The sequence below is a fragment of the Rhineura floridana genome, chromosome 10, assembly GCF_030035675.1.
Source record: "Rhineura floridana isolate rRhiFlo1 chromosome 10, rRhiFlo1.hap2, whole genome shotgun sequence".
NCBI lineage: Eukaryota > Metazoa > Chordata > Lepidosauria > Squamata > Rhineuridae > Rhineura > Rhineura floridana.
The window spans coordinates 69,069,480-69,088,782 of record NC_084489.1 but is presented as its reverse complement, the minus strand read 5'-3'; the positions used below and the strand labels follow the sequence as shown (position 1 = coordinate 69,088,782).

Sequence of the window (19,303 nt, the reverse complement as noted above, 5' to 3'; positions counted from 1 at the left end):
GTGCCATTACTCAAATCTTGATAAAAGTACTGTCGATGCTAGCAAAAAATGGCTGGCATGGGCAGCAAAAAATGAGGAGTGGGTGACATTGTCATGAAAAAAACCTTGATTAAATTTCTTTCTCAAGCTATGTCCCCGAAGAGCCCAGGGTGGCAAACATCAAAATGTTAATGCAGTTTAAAATAAAATAAAAACACATTAAAAAATCTAAAGCAATTAAAACCTACAAGCCATCTAAACAGTTTTAAAAACCATCTAAATTTTTTTGAAAGCAATCAAACAGTTACTAATTGACTTGCCCTGGCCAGTGTCTTTCAGCCAACAAATGCCTGGGTAAACAGGAACATATTTAAATTCCTCCTGAAAGTCAATAACAAGGATTACAGACACACCAGGGAGTGCATTCCACAAACAGGGTACCACCACCGAGAAGGCTTTATTATGGGTCAGCACCAACCAGGCAGTAGCCAGAGTCAGCACCACTAACAGGACCTTCCCTGTTGGTTGCAGGGCCCAAGATGGTTGATGTGAGTTAGGGTCAGGTAGATTAGAGGTACATGGATACCTGGTTTATGGTGCAACAAGTTCCCATTTTAAAAAGAAGTTGCTCGCATATATCAGCTAATTTGCCTCTTACTGGATCAATTTAGGACTGAAGTTAGGTGACAAGAAATGGAATATGACAAATTATGTGTTATTCTGAATCCTAGCGAGAAATAAGGTACAGTAGGGCCCCACTCATACGGCAGGTTATGTTCTAGGCCCCTGCCGAAAAGCAAAAACTGCTGAAAAGTGGGGCCCTACTTTATTCCAGTTGTCGCGCTCCAGCTGACAGTGTGCTACAGCTGTAGCGCAGGGAGCTCCAGCCGCCGCACTCCACCTGACATCGATCAGATGTTGTACTACGACCTGGGAGACCAGGGTTCGAATCCCCGCCTAGCCATGAAGCTCACTGGGTGACCTTGGGCCAGTCACTGCCTCTCAGCCTCATGAAAACCCTATTCATAGGGTCGCCATAAGTCGGAATCGACTTGAAGGCAGTACATACACATTTCCCCCCAAATCTACCCCATCCTTTAAATAAATTAATTTCCTTTGCCTCTGATTTTACAAAGGATACAGGTACGTTACCTCTGGGGTCCTATTACCTGATTTTGCAGAGCTGTTGCTCAAAGTGAAAATTCTGTAAGCTCCATAGTTTTGGTGCTCTTGTTAACACTAGCAGAGCAATCCACCTCAGGGGAAGCCAGCATAAATGGTGCCAGCACAATAGAAGCTGGTGTAAAGTTCTGCCTCATCCAATTACTGCTCAGGAGCTCTGGATTGGCCGAACACCAGCTGAGCTGGGAGCTGTGCACAGGGGCCAGAAATTAAAAGCCTGCTCTCCCAAATACCCCTACCAGGGAGTTAATCCTCTTCATTGACTTCTGTTTGTTTATTTTCTTAGACTGACCCTTTTCTTGGCATAACTTTTGCCTGAATTGGGACCTGCAGGAGTGCTCTGAATATGAGTTGGATGTGACCTAAGTCCCCTCACCTTGGCCCCTGCCCTGACATGCTCCCAGATTGCCCCTATTTTGGGACTTACACCGGCTTCACTTATGCTGGTGTCAGCTGAGCTGGTTGAACCAGACTGAGAGACTTATACTGGTGTAGCCTGGCTGAACAGGGACCCAGCCAACTCATCCGGAGATCCGCCTCATCCAACCCCCTCAGCCTGGCATAAATGCAAATTGGATTGTGCCCTAAATTAGAATTTTATTTTCGAAAGCAAGTTGAATTGGGAATCTTAATAGTAGCCATTTTTTAAAACAAAGGTATTCTATTTGCATATTTTAATACATTTTTGATAGTTTTGTATTTTGTGGTATTCTGACCCCAGAGATTTTAATGAAACCTTTTAGAAAAAGCAAAATTGCTGTAGGGATGGGCAGCAATATCAAAATGTGCTTGAATTAGTGATCTTTCCCCCTTTGTTTTCTAAGTATCCTTTTTTTGGTGGGCTTCCCACCTCCCTTAAAGATCTATTAAATTTGATGTTAATGAGTCTGCATGTACCTAGAAATGAAGGATCCTTTGGGGTAATTAATTAAACTGAAATTGTTTAACAGGGCATGAACAGTAGAAACAAATTCATAATGAGAGCAGAATGGAGCATAGCAGTGTGGAGGGCAAGGATGAGACTTATACATGATAGACCAGATGCAAGAAGAATCCCTGGTTTTATTCCTTTTCTTCTTCTTCTTGTGCATTTTTGTCTTTAATGCATACGATTTTCAGTGTTTCATGAGCTACATCTTGTTGAGTGGAATTTGGATTAGGCCCCAAATTTATACTTCGGATGCTCTGTTTTGTAAACATATTGCACCCTTCAGGTGATATTCCACCCTGTGACAGATACTGCACCATCCATCCTGCACTCCTCCTTCACTGCTCTTGCCAATCCCCTGAGCAAGGGATGAAATTAAATAATTAATTAGCACAGTGGTTCCCAAACTGTGGTCCATGGACCACCAGTGGTCCACGACCTTCATTCAGGTGGTGTGTAGCATGTCCACATTAAATATTTATATTGCTTTTTAATTGCATTTTATTTATCGTATTACAATTTGAGTTCTATGGAATGCAAATTGTAATTCAATAAAACAGAATATAAGAATCAAAAGAAGCAAATACAATTAATATAAAATACAATTAAAAATCACACAGCATCTAGCACAGCATGCTACAATTACTACAACAGGCAGAAAAATAATTAAGTGGTCCATCAAGACACATCAGCAATTTTCAAGTGGTCGATGGGGAAAATTTGTTTGGGAACCACTGAATTAATGAAATTGGAAGATTCTGCACTAGCATAGTAGAGAAAGTGAATGGGAAAGAAGAGAGGGAGGGCTGAAGAGTTTCTTCTGAATTAGCCACAAGTATATACACTGGGTTGAAGTATCATCTTAGCAGACCTGTTGATTACTTCTGTGCTTGAATGTCATTTCAAGTACTAGTGATCAGCAAGGTTGGCCACTTGCTAAGACCAGATCATTATCTTTGCCTTTGGGGCATGTTCTCATTTGTGAGTGGTCAAGTCAGATCAGATGCAGTGCATGCTGTTTCTGATCTAGCCACACCTCATTTGATGGGAGATCACTGCTTTTTAGCTTTCTCTAAATTAACTGGAGTAAGAGGTAAACAGTGAAGGGCTGTAGCTCACTGGCAGAGCATCTGCTTTGCCTGCAACAGGTCCTAGGTTCAATCCCTGGTATCTCCAGGTAGAGCTGGGAGATGATCCTGCCTGAAACCCCGGAGAGCTGCTCCCAGTCAGTGTGGGCAATACTGAGCTAGACCCATGGTCTGATTCGGTGTAAGACAGCTTCTTACGCTCCTATGAATTTGTCAAGTTTGTGGAGGATGCCAAATTATTCCAAAAGGAGTTCTCCAGACTGGATGAATGGAAAAACAAAAGGGCATATGGGATTTAGTGTAATAAGTATAAAATGGTTGCATGTTGAAGCAAGACAACAAACTTGCACTTATGTTTATGGGATCTGAATTTGCTATGACAGTTCAGAAAAGAGAGCTTGAGGTGATGATAAATACCTCAATATTTGCAGTGGCAGTGAGGAAGAGGAAAAATCGGCATTAGAGGAAAAATCAGCATTATGCAATGAATTGAAAATAAAATAGCTTGTGTCATAGTGCATTTATATAAATCTGTGGTAGAACTGTGCTTGGAATGCTTTGCACACAGTTTCAGTCTCCCCGTTTCACAAAGGTTATTTTAGAACCAGAATAGAACAAACAAAATGATTTGAATATTTTCCCATGGAGGGAAAGCTAAACTATTTTTTTTTTTCATTTATAGACCGCCCATAGCGAGTGGCTCTCTGGGCAGTGTACAAAAAGGTTAAAATACAAAATATCAACAATAAAATCAGACAACAAACCATAAACACAAGCAGCAACAAAATAAAAAAATAAAAAAATAAAAAATTTAAATTATAACATAAACGCTTAAAATGCCTGGGAGCATAGCCAGGTCTTAACCTGGCGCCGAAAAGATAGAAGCGTAGGCGCCAGGCGTACTTCTTCAGGGAGGCTGTTCCACAGTTCGGGGGCCACTACAGAAAAGGCCCTAGATCGAGTAACTGTCCTCCGGGCTTCTCGATGGGTTGGTACCCGGAGGAGGGCCTTAGATGCTGAGCGAAGTGACCGGGTAGGTTCATAGCGGGAGAGGCGTTCCACAAGATATTGCGGTCCCACACGGTGTAAGGCTTTATAGGTCAAAACCAGCACCTTGAATCTGGCTCGGAAACAAATAGGTAGCCAGTGCAAATGGGCCAGAACAGGTGTTATATGTGCTGACCGGCTGGTCCTCGTCAGCAGTCTAGCTGCTGCATTTTGCACTAGCTGAAGCTTCCGAACTGTCTTCAAGGGCAGCCCTACGTAGAGCGCATTACAGTAATCCAGCCTAGAAGTTACCAGAGCATGAACAACTGAGGCGAGGTCATCCCTGTCCAGATAGGGGCGTAGCTGGGCTACCAACCGAAGGTGGTAGAACGCATTCCTTGCCACCGAGGCCACTTGCGCCTCAAGAGACAAGGAAGGATCGAAAAGAACTCCCAGACTACGAACCTGTTCCTTCAAGGGGAGTGTGACCCCATCTAGAACAGGGTGAACATCCACCATCTGGGCAGGGGAGGCACTCACCAACAGTGTCTCAGTCTTGTCTGGATTGAGTCTCAGTTTATTAGCTCTCATCCAGTCCATTATCACGGTCAGGCAATGATTCAGCACATCCACAGACTCACCTGTAGAAGATGAAAAGGAGAAATAGAGCTGCGTGTCATCAGCGTACTGGTGGCAACGCACTCCAAAACTCCTGATGACGGCACCCAGAGGCTGCATGTAGATATTAAAAAGCATGGGGGACAAAATCGACCCCTGAGGGACTCCACAATGGAGAGTCCAAGGTGTCGAGCAATGTTCCCCAAGTACTACCTTCTGGCGACGATCCGCCAAGTAGGAGCGGAACCACTGCCAAGCAGTGCCTCCAACTCCCAACTCCGCGAGTCTCCCCAGAAGGATACCATGGTCGATGGTATCAAACGCCGCTGAGAGATCAAGGAGAATCAACAGAGTCACACTCCCTCTGTCCCTCTCCCGACAGAGGTCATCGTACAGGGCGACCAAGGCTGTTTCAGTGCCAAAACCAGGCCTAAAACTGGATTGAAACGGATCCAGATAATTGGTCTCATCCAAGAGCACCTGGAGCTGATTGGCAACCACCCGCTCCAGAACCTTGCCCAAAAAGGGGATATTTGCCACCGGTCTATAATTATTCAAGTTATCTGGGTCTAAGGAAGGTTTCTTCAAAAGAGGTCTCACTACTGCCTCCTTGAGGCTACTAGGGACTACTCCCTCACTCAAGGAGGCATTTATCACTTCCTTGGCCGAGCCGGTGGTACCAGTCCTGCTAGCCTTGACCAGCCAAGATGGACAAGGATCTAGAGCAGACGTGGTCGCCCACACCATTCCAAGCACCTTGTCCACTTCCTCAAGCTGCACCAACTGAAACTCATCCAATAATGAAAGACAAGACCGTGTTCTGGACACTTCAGTGGATTCATCTGTCGTAACATCAGAGTCTAGGTCCCTACGGATGCATGCGATTTTATTTTGGAAGTGCCCTGCAATGTCGTTACAGTGAGCTTCAGATGTTTCAATGGTATCTTGAGGACCAGAATGTAAGAGTCCTCGTACAACCCTAAAAAGCTCTGCTGGGCGGCAGAGAGATGTCTTGATAGAGGCAGCGAAGTAGGACTTCTTCGCCGCCCTTACCGCTTTTATGTACGACTTAGTAGAGGCACTTACCAAAGCATAATTGCATCCGTCTGGAGTTCGTCTCCATCTGCACTCCAGCCTCCTTCTCTCTTGCTTCATCACTCTCAGCTCCAGGGTATACCACGGAGCTGTATGAGCTCTGCATCGAAGAGGGAGCGTGGGAGCGATCGTGTCGATAGCCCCGGCCATCTCTGTATTCCACAGTTCGACCAAGGCCTCGACAGGAGCGCCAGTACTATCAGCTGGAAAAACTCCCAGAGCCCTCTGAAAACCCATAGGATCCATAAGCCTCCGGGAGCGGACCAACTTAATAGGTCCCCCACCCTTGCAGATAGAAAGAGTCTTCGTAAGTCTAAAACTCAGCAGGCGGGTTTTCTTTTTTTAAAAAAAGATGAATAAGGGCAGACATGATAGAGGTCTATAAAATTTAGCATAGTAGAAAGAAAGTGGAAGAAACAACTATTTCCACTTTTTCGTAACAGGAATTGGAGCTACCCAATTAAATAAACCGACAGTAGATTCAGAACAGACAAAATTAAGTACTACCCATAGTGCATGGAATTCACTGTTGTAGAAGTGATGATAGCCACTGGCTTAAATAGCTTTAAAGTGGGTTTTTTTTAGGAACATAGGAAGTTTCCTTACACCAAGTCAGAGCAATGGTCCATCTAGCTCAGTAATGTATACACAGACTAGCAGTGGCTCTCCAAGATTTCAGAGAGGGTTTTTTTGCCAGTCCTATCTGGAGATGCTGGGGATTGAACCTCGGACCTTCTGCATGCAAAGCAGATGCTCTACCACTGACCTATGACCCAGGGAAACCCATGCAGTATAGGACTATCGGCAATTAGGCATAGTAGTTTTCTTCATGCTCTGTTTGTTGGCTTCCTGGAAGCATCTTCCTCTTATGTTCTTATGGGATTCTGCCAGGTTAGGGGGTCCTAGGAGTGATGGGTGTATCAATTTTGGCAAACAATGAATGACTTTACAGTCCTCTGTTATGTCATAAAAGTATACAAAATGTTCAAACTAGGGTTGTTCTATAGGTAAAAAGTCTTTGTTTTACCTAGCTTGTCTCTGATCCATAAATGATGATTGTAACGCTGGATGCATTCAAACATAATACCAAACCATGGCTTGTTGTTACAAGAACAAGAAGGTATGTGGCTTGGGCTCATACTCTCCTTCCTCTCCTTCTTTGTTCCTTGTACATGGGATTAGACTATATTGACAAATCACAGTTTGCTGTTCCAGGATCAAATATTTCTGGTTTACAAGAACATTATTGTTTGCCACCAAGCCAGCTTTGGAAGCTTCTAATGGCCATGTGCAAAGAAGGAGAGGAGGAAGTGTGCAATCCCAAGTCTTGTGTCTCAGGTCAAGCCTACCATTAGGCAGTGTGTGGCAGACATCCCTGGCAACAGATGCTGTGTTGCCAAGAAGCTTGGTGCAACTCAAACTCTGTACATGCCACAGAACTATGCAGTTATTTAGCTTACCACTGAGCAATGACAGCATAATTGTTGTGAACCATAGAAAGTCCTTATGGTGCCAGCCATAAGCAGGATGTTTCAGTCGGCCAGTTGATCCATGGACCCTGTCACTGGATCTAACACAATGCCTGTAATTTGGCCATTAATCATTCATTGTGAATGAATGGGAGCCAGCAAGCAAGCTTGTCCTGCATTTTCTGTAGGGGATCAAGCTTGTCCCACTTTCAGCAAGAGCAAGATCAACTAATTAGAATATGATATGAGGGGTAGGAACGCCTCTCTGATTTGGCTTTAGTCCTGTGGTGTGACACTTACTTGGCCTAACTCTGGCTGTCCTGGGAAACTCTCAGCCTGTGTCTTCTGTTATGTAATAACACTCAAGTCCTGCCTAGATGTTGTTGGATTCCAGCTGCAGCCTGTGGAGGAGTCAGAAGGTTGAGCCAGCCAACCTCCGCCTGGAGAGCAACTGCAAGAACTTTGCCGCAGCTGTAGCTGCTTCTAGGGGGAAGCTTATTGTGTGGGCTCTTGTCTGTGGATAGCAGCTTTGCTTGCAGTGAGGGCACAAATGCAATTTATGAATGTATAAAGTGTGGTTTATGGTGTGCCTGGATTTTTGTTATTTTATATTTTTATTGATTTCCAGTACTCTTGAATTTGTATTTACTGTAATTTTATTATATTCTCCTGTATTATTCTGTTCACTGCTTTGGGGTCCTTGGTCAAAAAGTAGCATTCAAATAAACCAGTGAATGAATGACTCTTCCTTCAACCCCAGCCAGCATGGCCAGTGGTCAGGGATGGTGGGAGCTGTAGTCCAACAACATCTGGGCAGCACTTCTTTAGCTACCCATGCACTAAGAGATACTGAATTTTGCAAGTTCACCAAGTTAACTTCATGGCTGAATGGAGATATCAGCCTGGGTCTCTCCAGCAGTAGCCTAACATGCTACCCCTACCCCACACTGGCTATTATGTTCACATCATAAATGTTTTGTCTGGGGGAAGTAATCAATAGCTAAATATTATTTCCTGTGTTTGCAGTGAGTTTCTGAAACATTTAGGTGAGAGCACAGGTTCTCCTAGCAGACTGTCTACCTCTTCAGCACCATTATGAACAAGCATATTCATAAGGCTGCAGACTTAGGAAGATAATAGAGCAGGCCCTTATTTAGAGAAATTGCTGCTTCTCATCACAGTGCTCTGGACCTTATCATCTGATCACTAAAAAAGTATTTGAAAATGTGTGTGTGTTCTTTTGTCCACTCCCCTGTAATTTTATCGCTGATCCAGTCATGTGAAATAATTGGCAGTCCATCTTTTGAAGCTGGGTGAACCAGACAATGAGGTTGGTAGTTGCTGGTAAGGAATGTGCTCTTGAATGTAAGCATTTGCCTACATTATATTAGAAAGCACACTTCTCAAAGAAAGTATGAATGGTATGAGATAAAGGTTTCCTCTCATTCTACCCAGAAAATGAGCTATCCTTGATTTGCTTCTTTGGATTTCATTGATTGCAAACATGCTGAGCATTCAGATTATTTATTTATAGATTTATATCCCACCCTTACCCCCAGTAGGAGCCCAGGGCAGCAAACAAAAACACCAAAAACACTCTAAAACATCATTAAAAACATCATAATATATCTGTATCCATTCATTTACAGAATGATTGTCTGTTCTACAAGCCACATTGAAGTTTTATAGATCTTTCCCTGGATTGATATTAGTGGTGTATCATATTGTTTAAAACTTCAGAAAGAATTTTAACAAGAAAAAGGTGAAGCAGTGTTATGGGGCCATTACACATGCCTGTTGTGAATAACACACTTTGCTTTAGAAATAACTATATCCTTTTGCCAGTGATGTGTACAATGAGGAGAATGGCTACCTAAATGTTGAGACGATTTATCCAGCAGTTGTAGATACAGAGTAACAGGACAGATTGTCTCAACAATCCATTGTATTCTAACAAGGATGGCCTGCAGATAGGTGGAACACACTTTATTTTTGAAGGCTGTGGTTCACTAGGCAACATGTTCTGGTCCTAGCTAAGTGGTATCCCTGAGTGAACTCTATTTTCTATATGATGGGGAGAATGGTTGTAACCCAGCATTTTCCCTGGTGTACAAGGTTTTTTTTCATGGAGGGATCTGTCCATCTGACCATCGTGCTCTGGTTAGCCACGTTGAATGATACGCCAGATAAAATCATTGCCCCATTTAAGCAACCTGAAAAGAATATTATTGCCATTTAAACAAGTATTTGCCAAAGCAGTTAATATACCTCTATCATAAATGTCCGGTAAATTTAATTAAAACACTGCTGATCTACAACAGCCTCTGTGGGTAACACTAAACCATGATTTAGCATACACTGTATAATTCTTGGGCTGGTATGCTTCCCCTTATTGCAGTGCGCCCACAGGGAGGAATTCATAAGCTTTCACTTCTGTTTTAGGTTAACTGCAGGTTAATACAAATGTTGTTGTGATGTCCAAACTATGGATTATGAAGCTGTCTTGTATAAACAAACCATAGAGAAGAACATTACATCCAAATTCTAAATTGTCGTAATCTGAAACAGAAGTGCAGGCTTCCGGTCTCTATACAGGTATGCCAGAGGAGGAAAGGAAAGGGGATCTGGGGAACACTGCAACCACTACACTACACTGGCCTTCAAAATTTCAAGACAGAACAGAAGGCCAGTGGTACTAAAATGAAATGGACTGACCTGCAGTGCAGTACGCACGAACACACATTGTAGGGGGAAATAGTCTTTAAAAAACAAATGAAATGATGAGCTAAAGTAAGTTTCCACAGGTATAGTCCAACTTATGGAGAACTCTATTCATTTTAAATCTGATCTTGATGTCTTTCCTTAAATGTGCATTTAGCTTGTGGCATCTGTCAATAATTAAATAAAATCGTAATCTCTGTGTGATCTCATCTGTTTTTGTCCCCCTAGCAATACCATCTGATGTACAAATACGATTAGTGTTTGGTTTCTAGACAAAAAAATAGACCAGTTTTTGCTACTTGTTTGGGGCAAATGACTGCTTATTTAAAAAGTGATTTAACTAGATATCTCCCTCCCATCCCAGACCCTTTAGGCCCTAGAAGGCATAGATTTAGATCATTGTTTTTCTGCTGTGCAAGTTTACAAAAAAAAATTATAAAGTTTTCAAAAGGATGTGGTAGAGAACCTCATTAACATTTTAACAAGCATTTGAACTATCTGAAAGTGAATACATCAACATATCTTAATTTCTCATGTACAGGTTGATGCAGGGGTAGGGAACCTTTTTCAGCCAGAGGGCTGCATTCCCTTGTGGGCAACTTTTTGGGTGGCAGTGATGGGTGGAGCAATGGATTTGACTCTGGCTTTGTACAGGTTGCTACAGTTCAGCCACACAAAAGTCAGATGTTTCTCCACATACATCTCTCCACCCAGGCAACCAAGAGACATTGAAGGACACATTCCAGCCAGGGGAAAGAACTGGAGAAGGGTGCGAGACCAGATAGAGAGTCCTGGAGTCCTGATGTCTAAGGTTCGCTTACCCCTAGGTTAATGCAAACATTGATGCATCTAATAAATGGTGCAACTGCTCACAGGCTTTCTCTTTTGAAGTGCTGGGTGTTAGATGCTGTAGGACCAAGGGAGTATGGCCACCTACCTTTTTAGAACTTCCTCTAACAGAAAATATATCGAAGATTTCATAATATTCCAAAGGTTTCATAGTCTACTTCCTCACTTAACTTGTAATGTTGACTCTCTTTGGTGTTGATTGATGAAAGATTCTTATGTAAGGGGGGGGGAACGATTGGTAAACTGTTCCCTGGTAAAGGGGATTAATTATTAAACCACTCTGGGAATGGTAGCCCTGTGAGGTGAATAGAGGGTTCTGAATAACTCTCAGCACCCTAAACAAATTACAGTTCCCAGGATTCTTTGTTAAAGTGGTATATATGTATGGTGCAGATGTGGCCTAAGAGACCGAGGAAGGCAGCAGAGTCAGTATCAGGGCCTGCTCTAGTCAGACTATGCCTTATTTGTAGGACAGCAGCTGTAGGAATATGATGAGAAGTATATAACTTCTTTCTATAAATACAGCTTGTTTTTATTGTGAAAACAATCATGAGAATTGTTAATAACAGAGCCAATGGCATTGAAATATCCTCACACAATCAATTGTTTACTTTTTTAAACTTGCTACTAATGAATCCTACAGAATGATCTATTACAGATTTTGTTATGCTAGTTTGTGACCACTGGGCTTATAAATATGAATTGCAAGTCTCTAGATTCCCCCCTCTTTTAAGGTTTTTCTTTTGGTTCTGCCTCATGACTCATCGGTTAATTTTCATTTGTGGCTTCGTGAGGCTGGCTTATGACATAGTGTTTTTTCATTATTCTGTATAATCTGAATGTTGCACTTGTGTCAGTGTTCCTGGTTACTTAAAGGTTCCTATTCATTGTGTCTAAGGGCACTAAAAGATAAACATCCAGGGTATTTCAGAATATATATCCCAGGCTCATGAAATTAATTTTTCCATATCTAAAATTATTACAAGCTCAACACTCCTCAGTTAGGTCAACGTCCCAGTGGGACAGCAACAAAAATTTGGCCTAAAGTGAAGAATGAGGGAATGTTGTTGAACAGTGCCCTTAATTACTATAGTGCCAAACTAATGCGCGAGTGAAATACATTAGTAGAATTAAAATTTGTCTTCTATTCCCTTGGTGGGTAATACAGTTAATGAATATAGATCTGACCAAATTAAGGTAATTTATTTCAATGGTTTACATCACCGTAAAAGTTTTAAGTGTAGCATGGACATTCACACAAACTTTAAATAGAAACAGTTCTTGTCTCCACTTCAAAGATTGTGAAGGTTAAAAGTTTTAAGTGTATTAAAGCAATTCACTTAATTATGTCTATAGAGGATATTATTTTCTCTGCTACAGATTTCTTCATTTACCATTCACAATGCCAGCCAGAAGCTGTTTTCTAACTTGGTATTTAGAGACGTTTTCATCATTGATTTGTACTATAATTATTTCAAAATATTAGTCCATATTTTGGCTTCCAGAATGGTGTGGCTGGTGACTATCACAAACATTCTCCTGCTTTGCTTCTTGAATTTTGCAGTTTATGGTATTTATGGCACAATTTATGGCATTCACTGGAAAACCTGTACATGGGAAGCTGCCTTCTACTGGGTCCATCGGTGCAACTAGTTCAGTATCATCTATACCAGGCTTCCTCAACATGGTGCCCTGCAGAGGTTGTTGAGCTTCAACTCCCATCAGCCCCAGCTAGCATGACCAGTTGTGAGGGATGTTTGGAACTACAGTTCAAACAGCAGTAGGAAGGCACTTGGCTGGAGAACACTGGTCTATACTGACTGACAGCAGTTCTCTGGGTTTCAGACACGAGTCTTTCCCAGTCCTATCTGGAGATGCCACAGATTGAACCTTGGCCCTTCTGCATGCAAAGCACATGTTCTGTCATTGAACTACAACTCTTCCACTGGCACAAGACGTGTTGATGGCCATGGGATGTGAGAGGTTTAAAATGAGATCAGACAAATTTAGGGAGGGCAGGTCTGTCAGTGGATATCAGCCATGATAGCTAAATGGAACCTGAAGGTTAGGAGGTGGCTTTCTGTGGTGTTCATGGAAAGGGGTGCCAAAGAAAGGAAGGACTGCTGACATTATGTCTTGCATCTGCTTGGCCACTGTTGGAAACAGTTGGATACTGACTTAAAGGGACCCTTGGTTTGTTCCAACAAGTTTCAGATTTAGTGCCTACAAGGAGTTACATGTTCAACTGTCTTTGGTCTTTCCACATTTGCTGTTCATCATGGTATGCCATCTCCAGACCCATTATTGGTAAAAATAGGATTTTGCTAATTTTAATAACTTGGTAATTGATTAGAGCGACAGTCATATACACACTTACCTGGGAGTAAGTCCAGTTGGACTCAATGAAGCTGAGAATGAGCTGAGGTTAGCAAGGGATGCTAAAAGCAACAAAAAAGCTTTCTTCAGGTGTGTCCATAGTAAAAGACAGAAAAGAAACAGTGGCACAGCTACTCAATGGTAAAATAATAACAGATGACAAAGAAAAGGCAGAAATGCTCAATTCCTACTTTGGCTTAGTCTTCTCCCCAAAAAAGGGTCTGTGACCCTCACAGGAAACATGAAGTAGAAGGGGCATGATTGGAGTTTCAGATTGAGAGACAAATGGTCAAGGAATACCTAATCACTTTGAACGAGTTCAAATTGGCAGGGCCTGATAAACTGCATCCTAGAGTATTGAAGGAACTGGCTGAAGAACTCTCAGAACAGCTCTCTATTATCTTTGCAAAATCATGGAGGACCGGTGAAGTGCCGGATGACTGGAGGAGAGCTAATGTTGTCCCTATCTTCAAAAAAGGCAAAAAGGAGGAACTGGAAAACTACAAACCAGTCAGCCTAACATCAATCCCTGGAAAAACTCTGGAGCAGATATAAAGCAGTCAGTCTGTAAGCACCTTGAAAACAATGCAGTAATTACTAGGAGTCAACATAGATTTATGAAGAACAAATCCTGCCAAATTAATCTTATCTCATTTTTCGACCGGGTAACCTCCCTTGTAGACTGTGGGAATGCTGTGGACATAATATACTTCGACTTCAGCAAAGCTTTTGTGAAAGTGCCCCATGATATTCTGATTAGCAAACTAGCTAAATGTGGGCTGGATGGAACAACTATCAGGTGGATCCACAGTTGGCTCCAGAATCGTACTCAAAGAGTACTTATCAATGGTTCCTTCTCAAACTGGGCGGAAGTAACGAGTGGGGTACCACAGGGCTGGGTCCTGGGCCCAGTGCTCTTCAACATTTTTATTAACAACTTGGATGAGGAGGTACAGAGCATGCTTATCAAATATACAGATGATACAAAATTGGGGGGCATAGCTAATACCATGGAAGACAGAAACAAAATTCAAAGGGACCTTGATAGGCTGGAGCATTGGGTTGAAAACAACAGAAATTCAACAGGGATAAATGCAGAGTTCTACACTTAGGTAAAAGAAACCAAATGCAGAGTTATAAGATGGGGGATACTTGGCTCAGCAATACGACATGTGAGAAGGATCTTGGAATTGTTGTTGATCACAAGCTAAATATGAGCCAACAGTGTGATGTGGCTGCAAAAAAGGCAAATGCTATATTAGGTTGCATTAACAGAAGTATAGTTTCCAAATCGCTTGAAGTATTAGTTCTCCTCTATTCAGCACTGGTTAGGCCTCATCTTGAATAATGCATCCAGTTCTGGTCTCCGCAATTCAAGAAGGATACAGACAAACTGGAACGGGTTCAGAGGAGGGCAACAAAGATGATCAGGGGACTTGACCGCTGTCAAGGCTGATGAAAGACAGATTTACACAACCATCCCAGTGTATAGTCCCTACTGGCTTCCAAGAGGCTTCCTTGCAGAGTCCATGGTGCCCGTGCATTGCCATGGACTGGATGTGGCAGACCCCGTGGTGCCCTGTCAAAGGTCATATTCACGTCTGCCTTCAGCAGCGGAGTTGCATGAACAGAACTAGCTTGCCCTGCGGCTGAATCACCGGAACTTCCCTCGGAGGAACAGGTTCAGAGGAGGGCAACAAGGATGATCAGGGGACTGGAAACGAAGCCCTGTGAGGAGAGACTGAAATAACTGGGCGTGTTTAGCCTGGAGAAGAGAAGACTGAGGGGAGATATGATAGCACTCTTCAAGTACATGGAAGGTTGTCACACAGAGGAGGGCTGGGATCTCTTCTCGATCGTCCCAGAATACGGAATAATGGGCTGAAGTTGCAAGAATCGAGAGTTCGACTGGACATCAGGAAAAACTTCCTAACTGTTGGAGCCATACGACAATGGAATCAATTACCTAGAGAGGTAGTGGCAGGGCTGGCTCTAGGAATGCGGGGGCCCTTGGGCATTAGCCTGCCCTGGGCCCCTCCGCTCTCCTTCCACGATCCTGTGGATCGCAAGACAAGACCTTCCGAGCCACCCGCCACCCCCCTGCCATCCCCCCCGCTTCACCTACCTTTCTCTGTTCATTGTGGCCGTGCGCACTGCGCACGCAGGGTTGCCATCAATCAAGATGGCGGCTGAGGTTTCCGTAAGGAACTGAAGCCTCTGCCGCCATCTTGGTTAATGGCATTCAGCCCGCGCATTGCTGCCATCAAGCAAGATGGCGGCAGAGGCTTCAGTCCTTTACAGAAACCTCGGCCGCCATCTAGATTGATGGCAACCCTGTGCACGCAGTGCACGCAGCCGCAAAGAACAGCAGAGAAAGGTAGGTGAAGCAGGGGGGATGGTGGGTGGCTTGGAAGGTTTTGTCTTGCGATCACAGAAGGGGAGTGGAGGGCCTCTCAGGGGGCTCCCAGGGGCTCCTGTAGCTACAGGGCCCTCGGGCCAGTGCCCAACCTGGCTGCCCCTTAAAACCAGCCTTGGGTAGTGGGCTCTCCGACACTGGAGGCATTCAAGAGGCAGCTGGACAGCCATCTGTTGGGAATGCTTTGATTTGGATTCCTGCATTGCGCAGGGGGTTGGACTCGATGGCCTTACAGGCCCCTTCAAACTCTACTATTCTATGATTCCAAATTTGATCCTTAACAGACATGTATGGAATTGTCCTGCAATTCCTGATATATATATGGTTTTCATAAATTGGTATACAGTATTCATTTAAAAATTGCTATAAAAACAGACTTTATAAACAATAGGCAGAACAAAATAATCAAAATATTGATAAAATCCATGTCTGAGTAGGCTTGCTTAAACATAACAGTTTTTAGCAGGTGCCAGAATCAGTGCAGCAAAGGTGTCTGCCAAAGGTGTACAGTATAGCAATAGGCAGGGAGGTCCAAAGAATAGGTGTTCCCACTCTAAAAGGATTTCTTACAAGTGTGGAATGGACAGTTTGTTTTCATTGTATAGAGTATTTGAATAATTTAGAATTGTATAAACAGATTAACCTTTTGATGTTTTCTTTATTGTTTATTTGTTACATTTATACCCCACCTTTCTTTCACCATGGAACCCAAGGCAGCATACATGTGGTTCCCAGGTGGTCTCCCAACCCAACACTGACCAACCCAGACCTGTTAGCTTCATCAAGGTGGTGGCCTCATGTGCCTTCAGACCATAACTGAAGAAACATAGAACATACCATACTGAGTGTTCTTAAATAAATAAATAATATTACAACAACACACCAGACCAAAAATAGCTTCAGGAAAATTATGGGTGACATTTTGAAAAGAAAAAAAGGGAAGGTAACAAGGAAGGGTGAGAACCTCCAGTTGCACAATACATTTTTTTTTAAATTGAGCCTGGTGTGCTCAGTTGAAATTGGTTGTTCAGGAATGTCCCCAAGAAACAACTCAAAATGTATTGGGTTCAAGACAGTTTCCCCCCTTGTGCACTTGGAGTTTCTCTCCCTTGTTCCCCCACCAATTAAGAGACATATTGACATTGTTGGCTGTCGTTGGCTGTTTCTTAGTACAAGAAGAAAAGCCATGATTTTGCCTTGCAAGGAAAATAGTCTCCTAGCGCTGGATACAGCTAGAGGGAAAAATGATCTGGAAGATACTTGTTTATGAAATTTTGGGACAGGAGCAGGACTGATGCAGTAGTAGTGTCTTTTCAAGACTCTCTAGTCCTAGATTCTCTGTGTTTTATTATCTTCAGCAATTAATTAAGGTTAGGGGAATGGTTCTGATGTCTAATTACAATTTTAATTGATTAATTACATTGATTACTACCTTTAACTGTTTTCTTTAAATGAGTAATCATAAATTGTCCCAGCAGTGCCCAAGCCACAGGAGGATATCCTGTTTTTCTTTTGTGTTTTACAATGGTTCCTGCCAGTACTTTGGTTGCAATTATGAGAACTGATTTCACTTCCTGGCATAACAAGTATACAGAATAAATTGTAGGGTGTGATGCAATAAAGCATTACTAGGCTGAAAACTGTACTGAGTGAACAGACATGAACAGCAAATTCTTCATATTCAACATTACGACTTTTTCACATGCAAAAGATAATGGTGTCTCAGTTGTTCCGATTGTCTAGTTTTAGTGTAAGCTATGGGGCAGCATGTAAATGTAGTCAATAAGTAAACAGTGTGTTTGCAATATATGCAAACAAGAAGATAGAACAGTTCTAGAAGAATTATGGGGACTGGAAGCCAAGGATACAAACCTGCAGAGAGCAGTGTTGTTATTCAATGATAAACTGCATTCATCCTTCTCATATGTGAGACCTAGAAAGAGCAGTTGACCAAGTATCAAAGCTGGGACGCAGTGGACGTAGACAATAACTTGCAGTGTAAAGTGGTCCTTGGTGATAGCAGTAGGAATGAGCAGCACAACAGAGGTCATTCAGTGCCAGTACAGGATGAGTATACTCCAGCATCTATCACTACTAGCCATGATGGCTGTGCTCTGCCACCATAGTCAGATGCAGTATGCTTCTGAAAACCAGTTGCCAAAATCCTCAGGGGGGAAGAGTACTCTTGCACTCAGATCCTGCTTGTGGGCTTCCCAAAGGCATCTGGTTGGCCACTGTGAGGATGCTAGACTAGATGGGCTACTGGCATAATCCAGCAAGCTCTTCTTACGTTTTTATGTTCTTATTTGACAATATGCACTTTGCAAGATGGAATACTAGTTAAAGGAATAGTTTGGTTCAGTTCAGTAAGGTTGGTTCTTAGGCAGTGATGGCACAAGAATGGAAATAACATACATTTGCTGTTCAACTCATTATTTTTGAGCATGTAACAAAGATTTTAATAATTTATTTTACCCTACATATTGTTTTTCTTTAGTAATTTAAAAATAATAATAATTGAAAGCATCCTTTTTCATGAGCTGCCTTGTAGCAACAGCAAGAAGAGTTAATTGATAGCAAGACTGAATATTAATTCACAACACCAAGGGAGAAAACTGATTTGCATTTGTACTTTCTGAAAATACAGCTTCTAGAAATTCGTACCAGAGATACAGGAAAAAATAATTTTAAAAAATTGTTCCACCCAGAAGTAATATATTGAACAATACTTATGCTTGAAAACTATAAGTATTTGCCAGGAATAATGTCCTCAAATATTAAATGCATGATTGATCTGATTCATCTCTCACCTTCCCCCACACAAGAGGGAAATATGGTCTAAAAAATGTAATTCACCAACGTAAAAAGATTTAAATGCTTTTATAGAACTCCAAAAGAGATAAAATGAACACGGAAATGACATACTTAAAATGGATTTGAATAATATATACACATATGTGTGCTTACATACATGATTTATATCCATAATAAATTCTGCCTTCCGGACCTGTTTCAATTGCATAGTATATAAATTTTTGGTCTCAGCCAAGTAATTATTTTGGGCAAAAACATTGTTTGTCCTTCCATTCCATTTCAAGATGATATATAAGGATAGCTGAGAGAGAAGGGGAGGAATTGATTACCATGCAGATCTAGCCTCTCACTTATTTTCTAGTCATTTAAATAATTTGTGTTTGTGTCTTACAACTGCAGCCAAATCTTTGAACAATTTTAAAGCAAAAAGAAGTTTTTCAAGGGCTTTGCAACACACTCTGAAAACCCCTCCTTTTCATTTTAAGCTGTCATTCACAACTCTTTTTGTTCTCTTGACCCGCTTCTTCTGTTATTTCAGCACAATTTTGAATTTTTCTAGGTTTTCTTCTATTTCTTTGATAATTATCCCAACAAGTAAGACAGGGATTGGCAACATGGTGCCCATGTGCACCACTTTATCCAATAGTATCTCCTATGGCACCCATGAAATGTCTTAATAAATATTCACTTAAAAATCCACAATTCATGAGAGATCCTTGGCTCTTCTTGCGCCATTCCTGTTTGCACTGGCTCAGCCTCTCCTACATTGAAGAAAAAACCC

The 19,303-nt window shown here is 42.2% G+C and overlaps 1 protein-coding gene across 6 annotated transcripts in view; it reads left to right on the top strand.

The window, feature by feature from the left end:
- Positions 1–19,303, top strand: part of PARD3 (par-3 family cell polarity regulator) — a 770,287-nt gene that overhangs the window by 308,020 nt on the left and 442,964 nt on the right. The window lies entirely within an intron of this gene.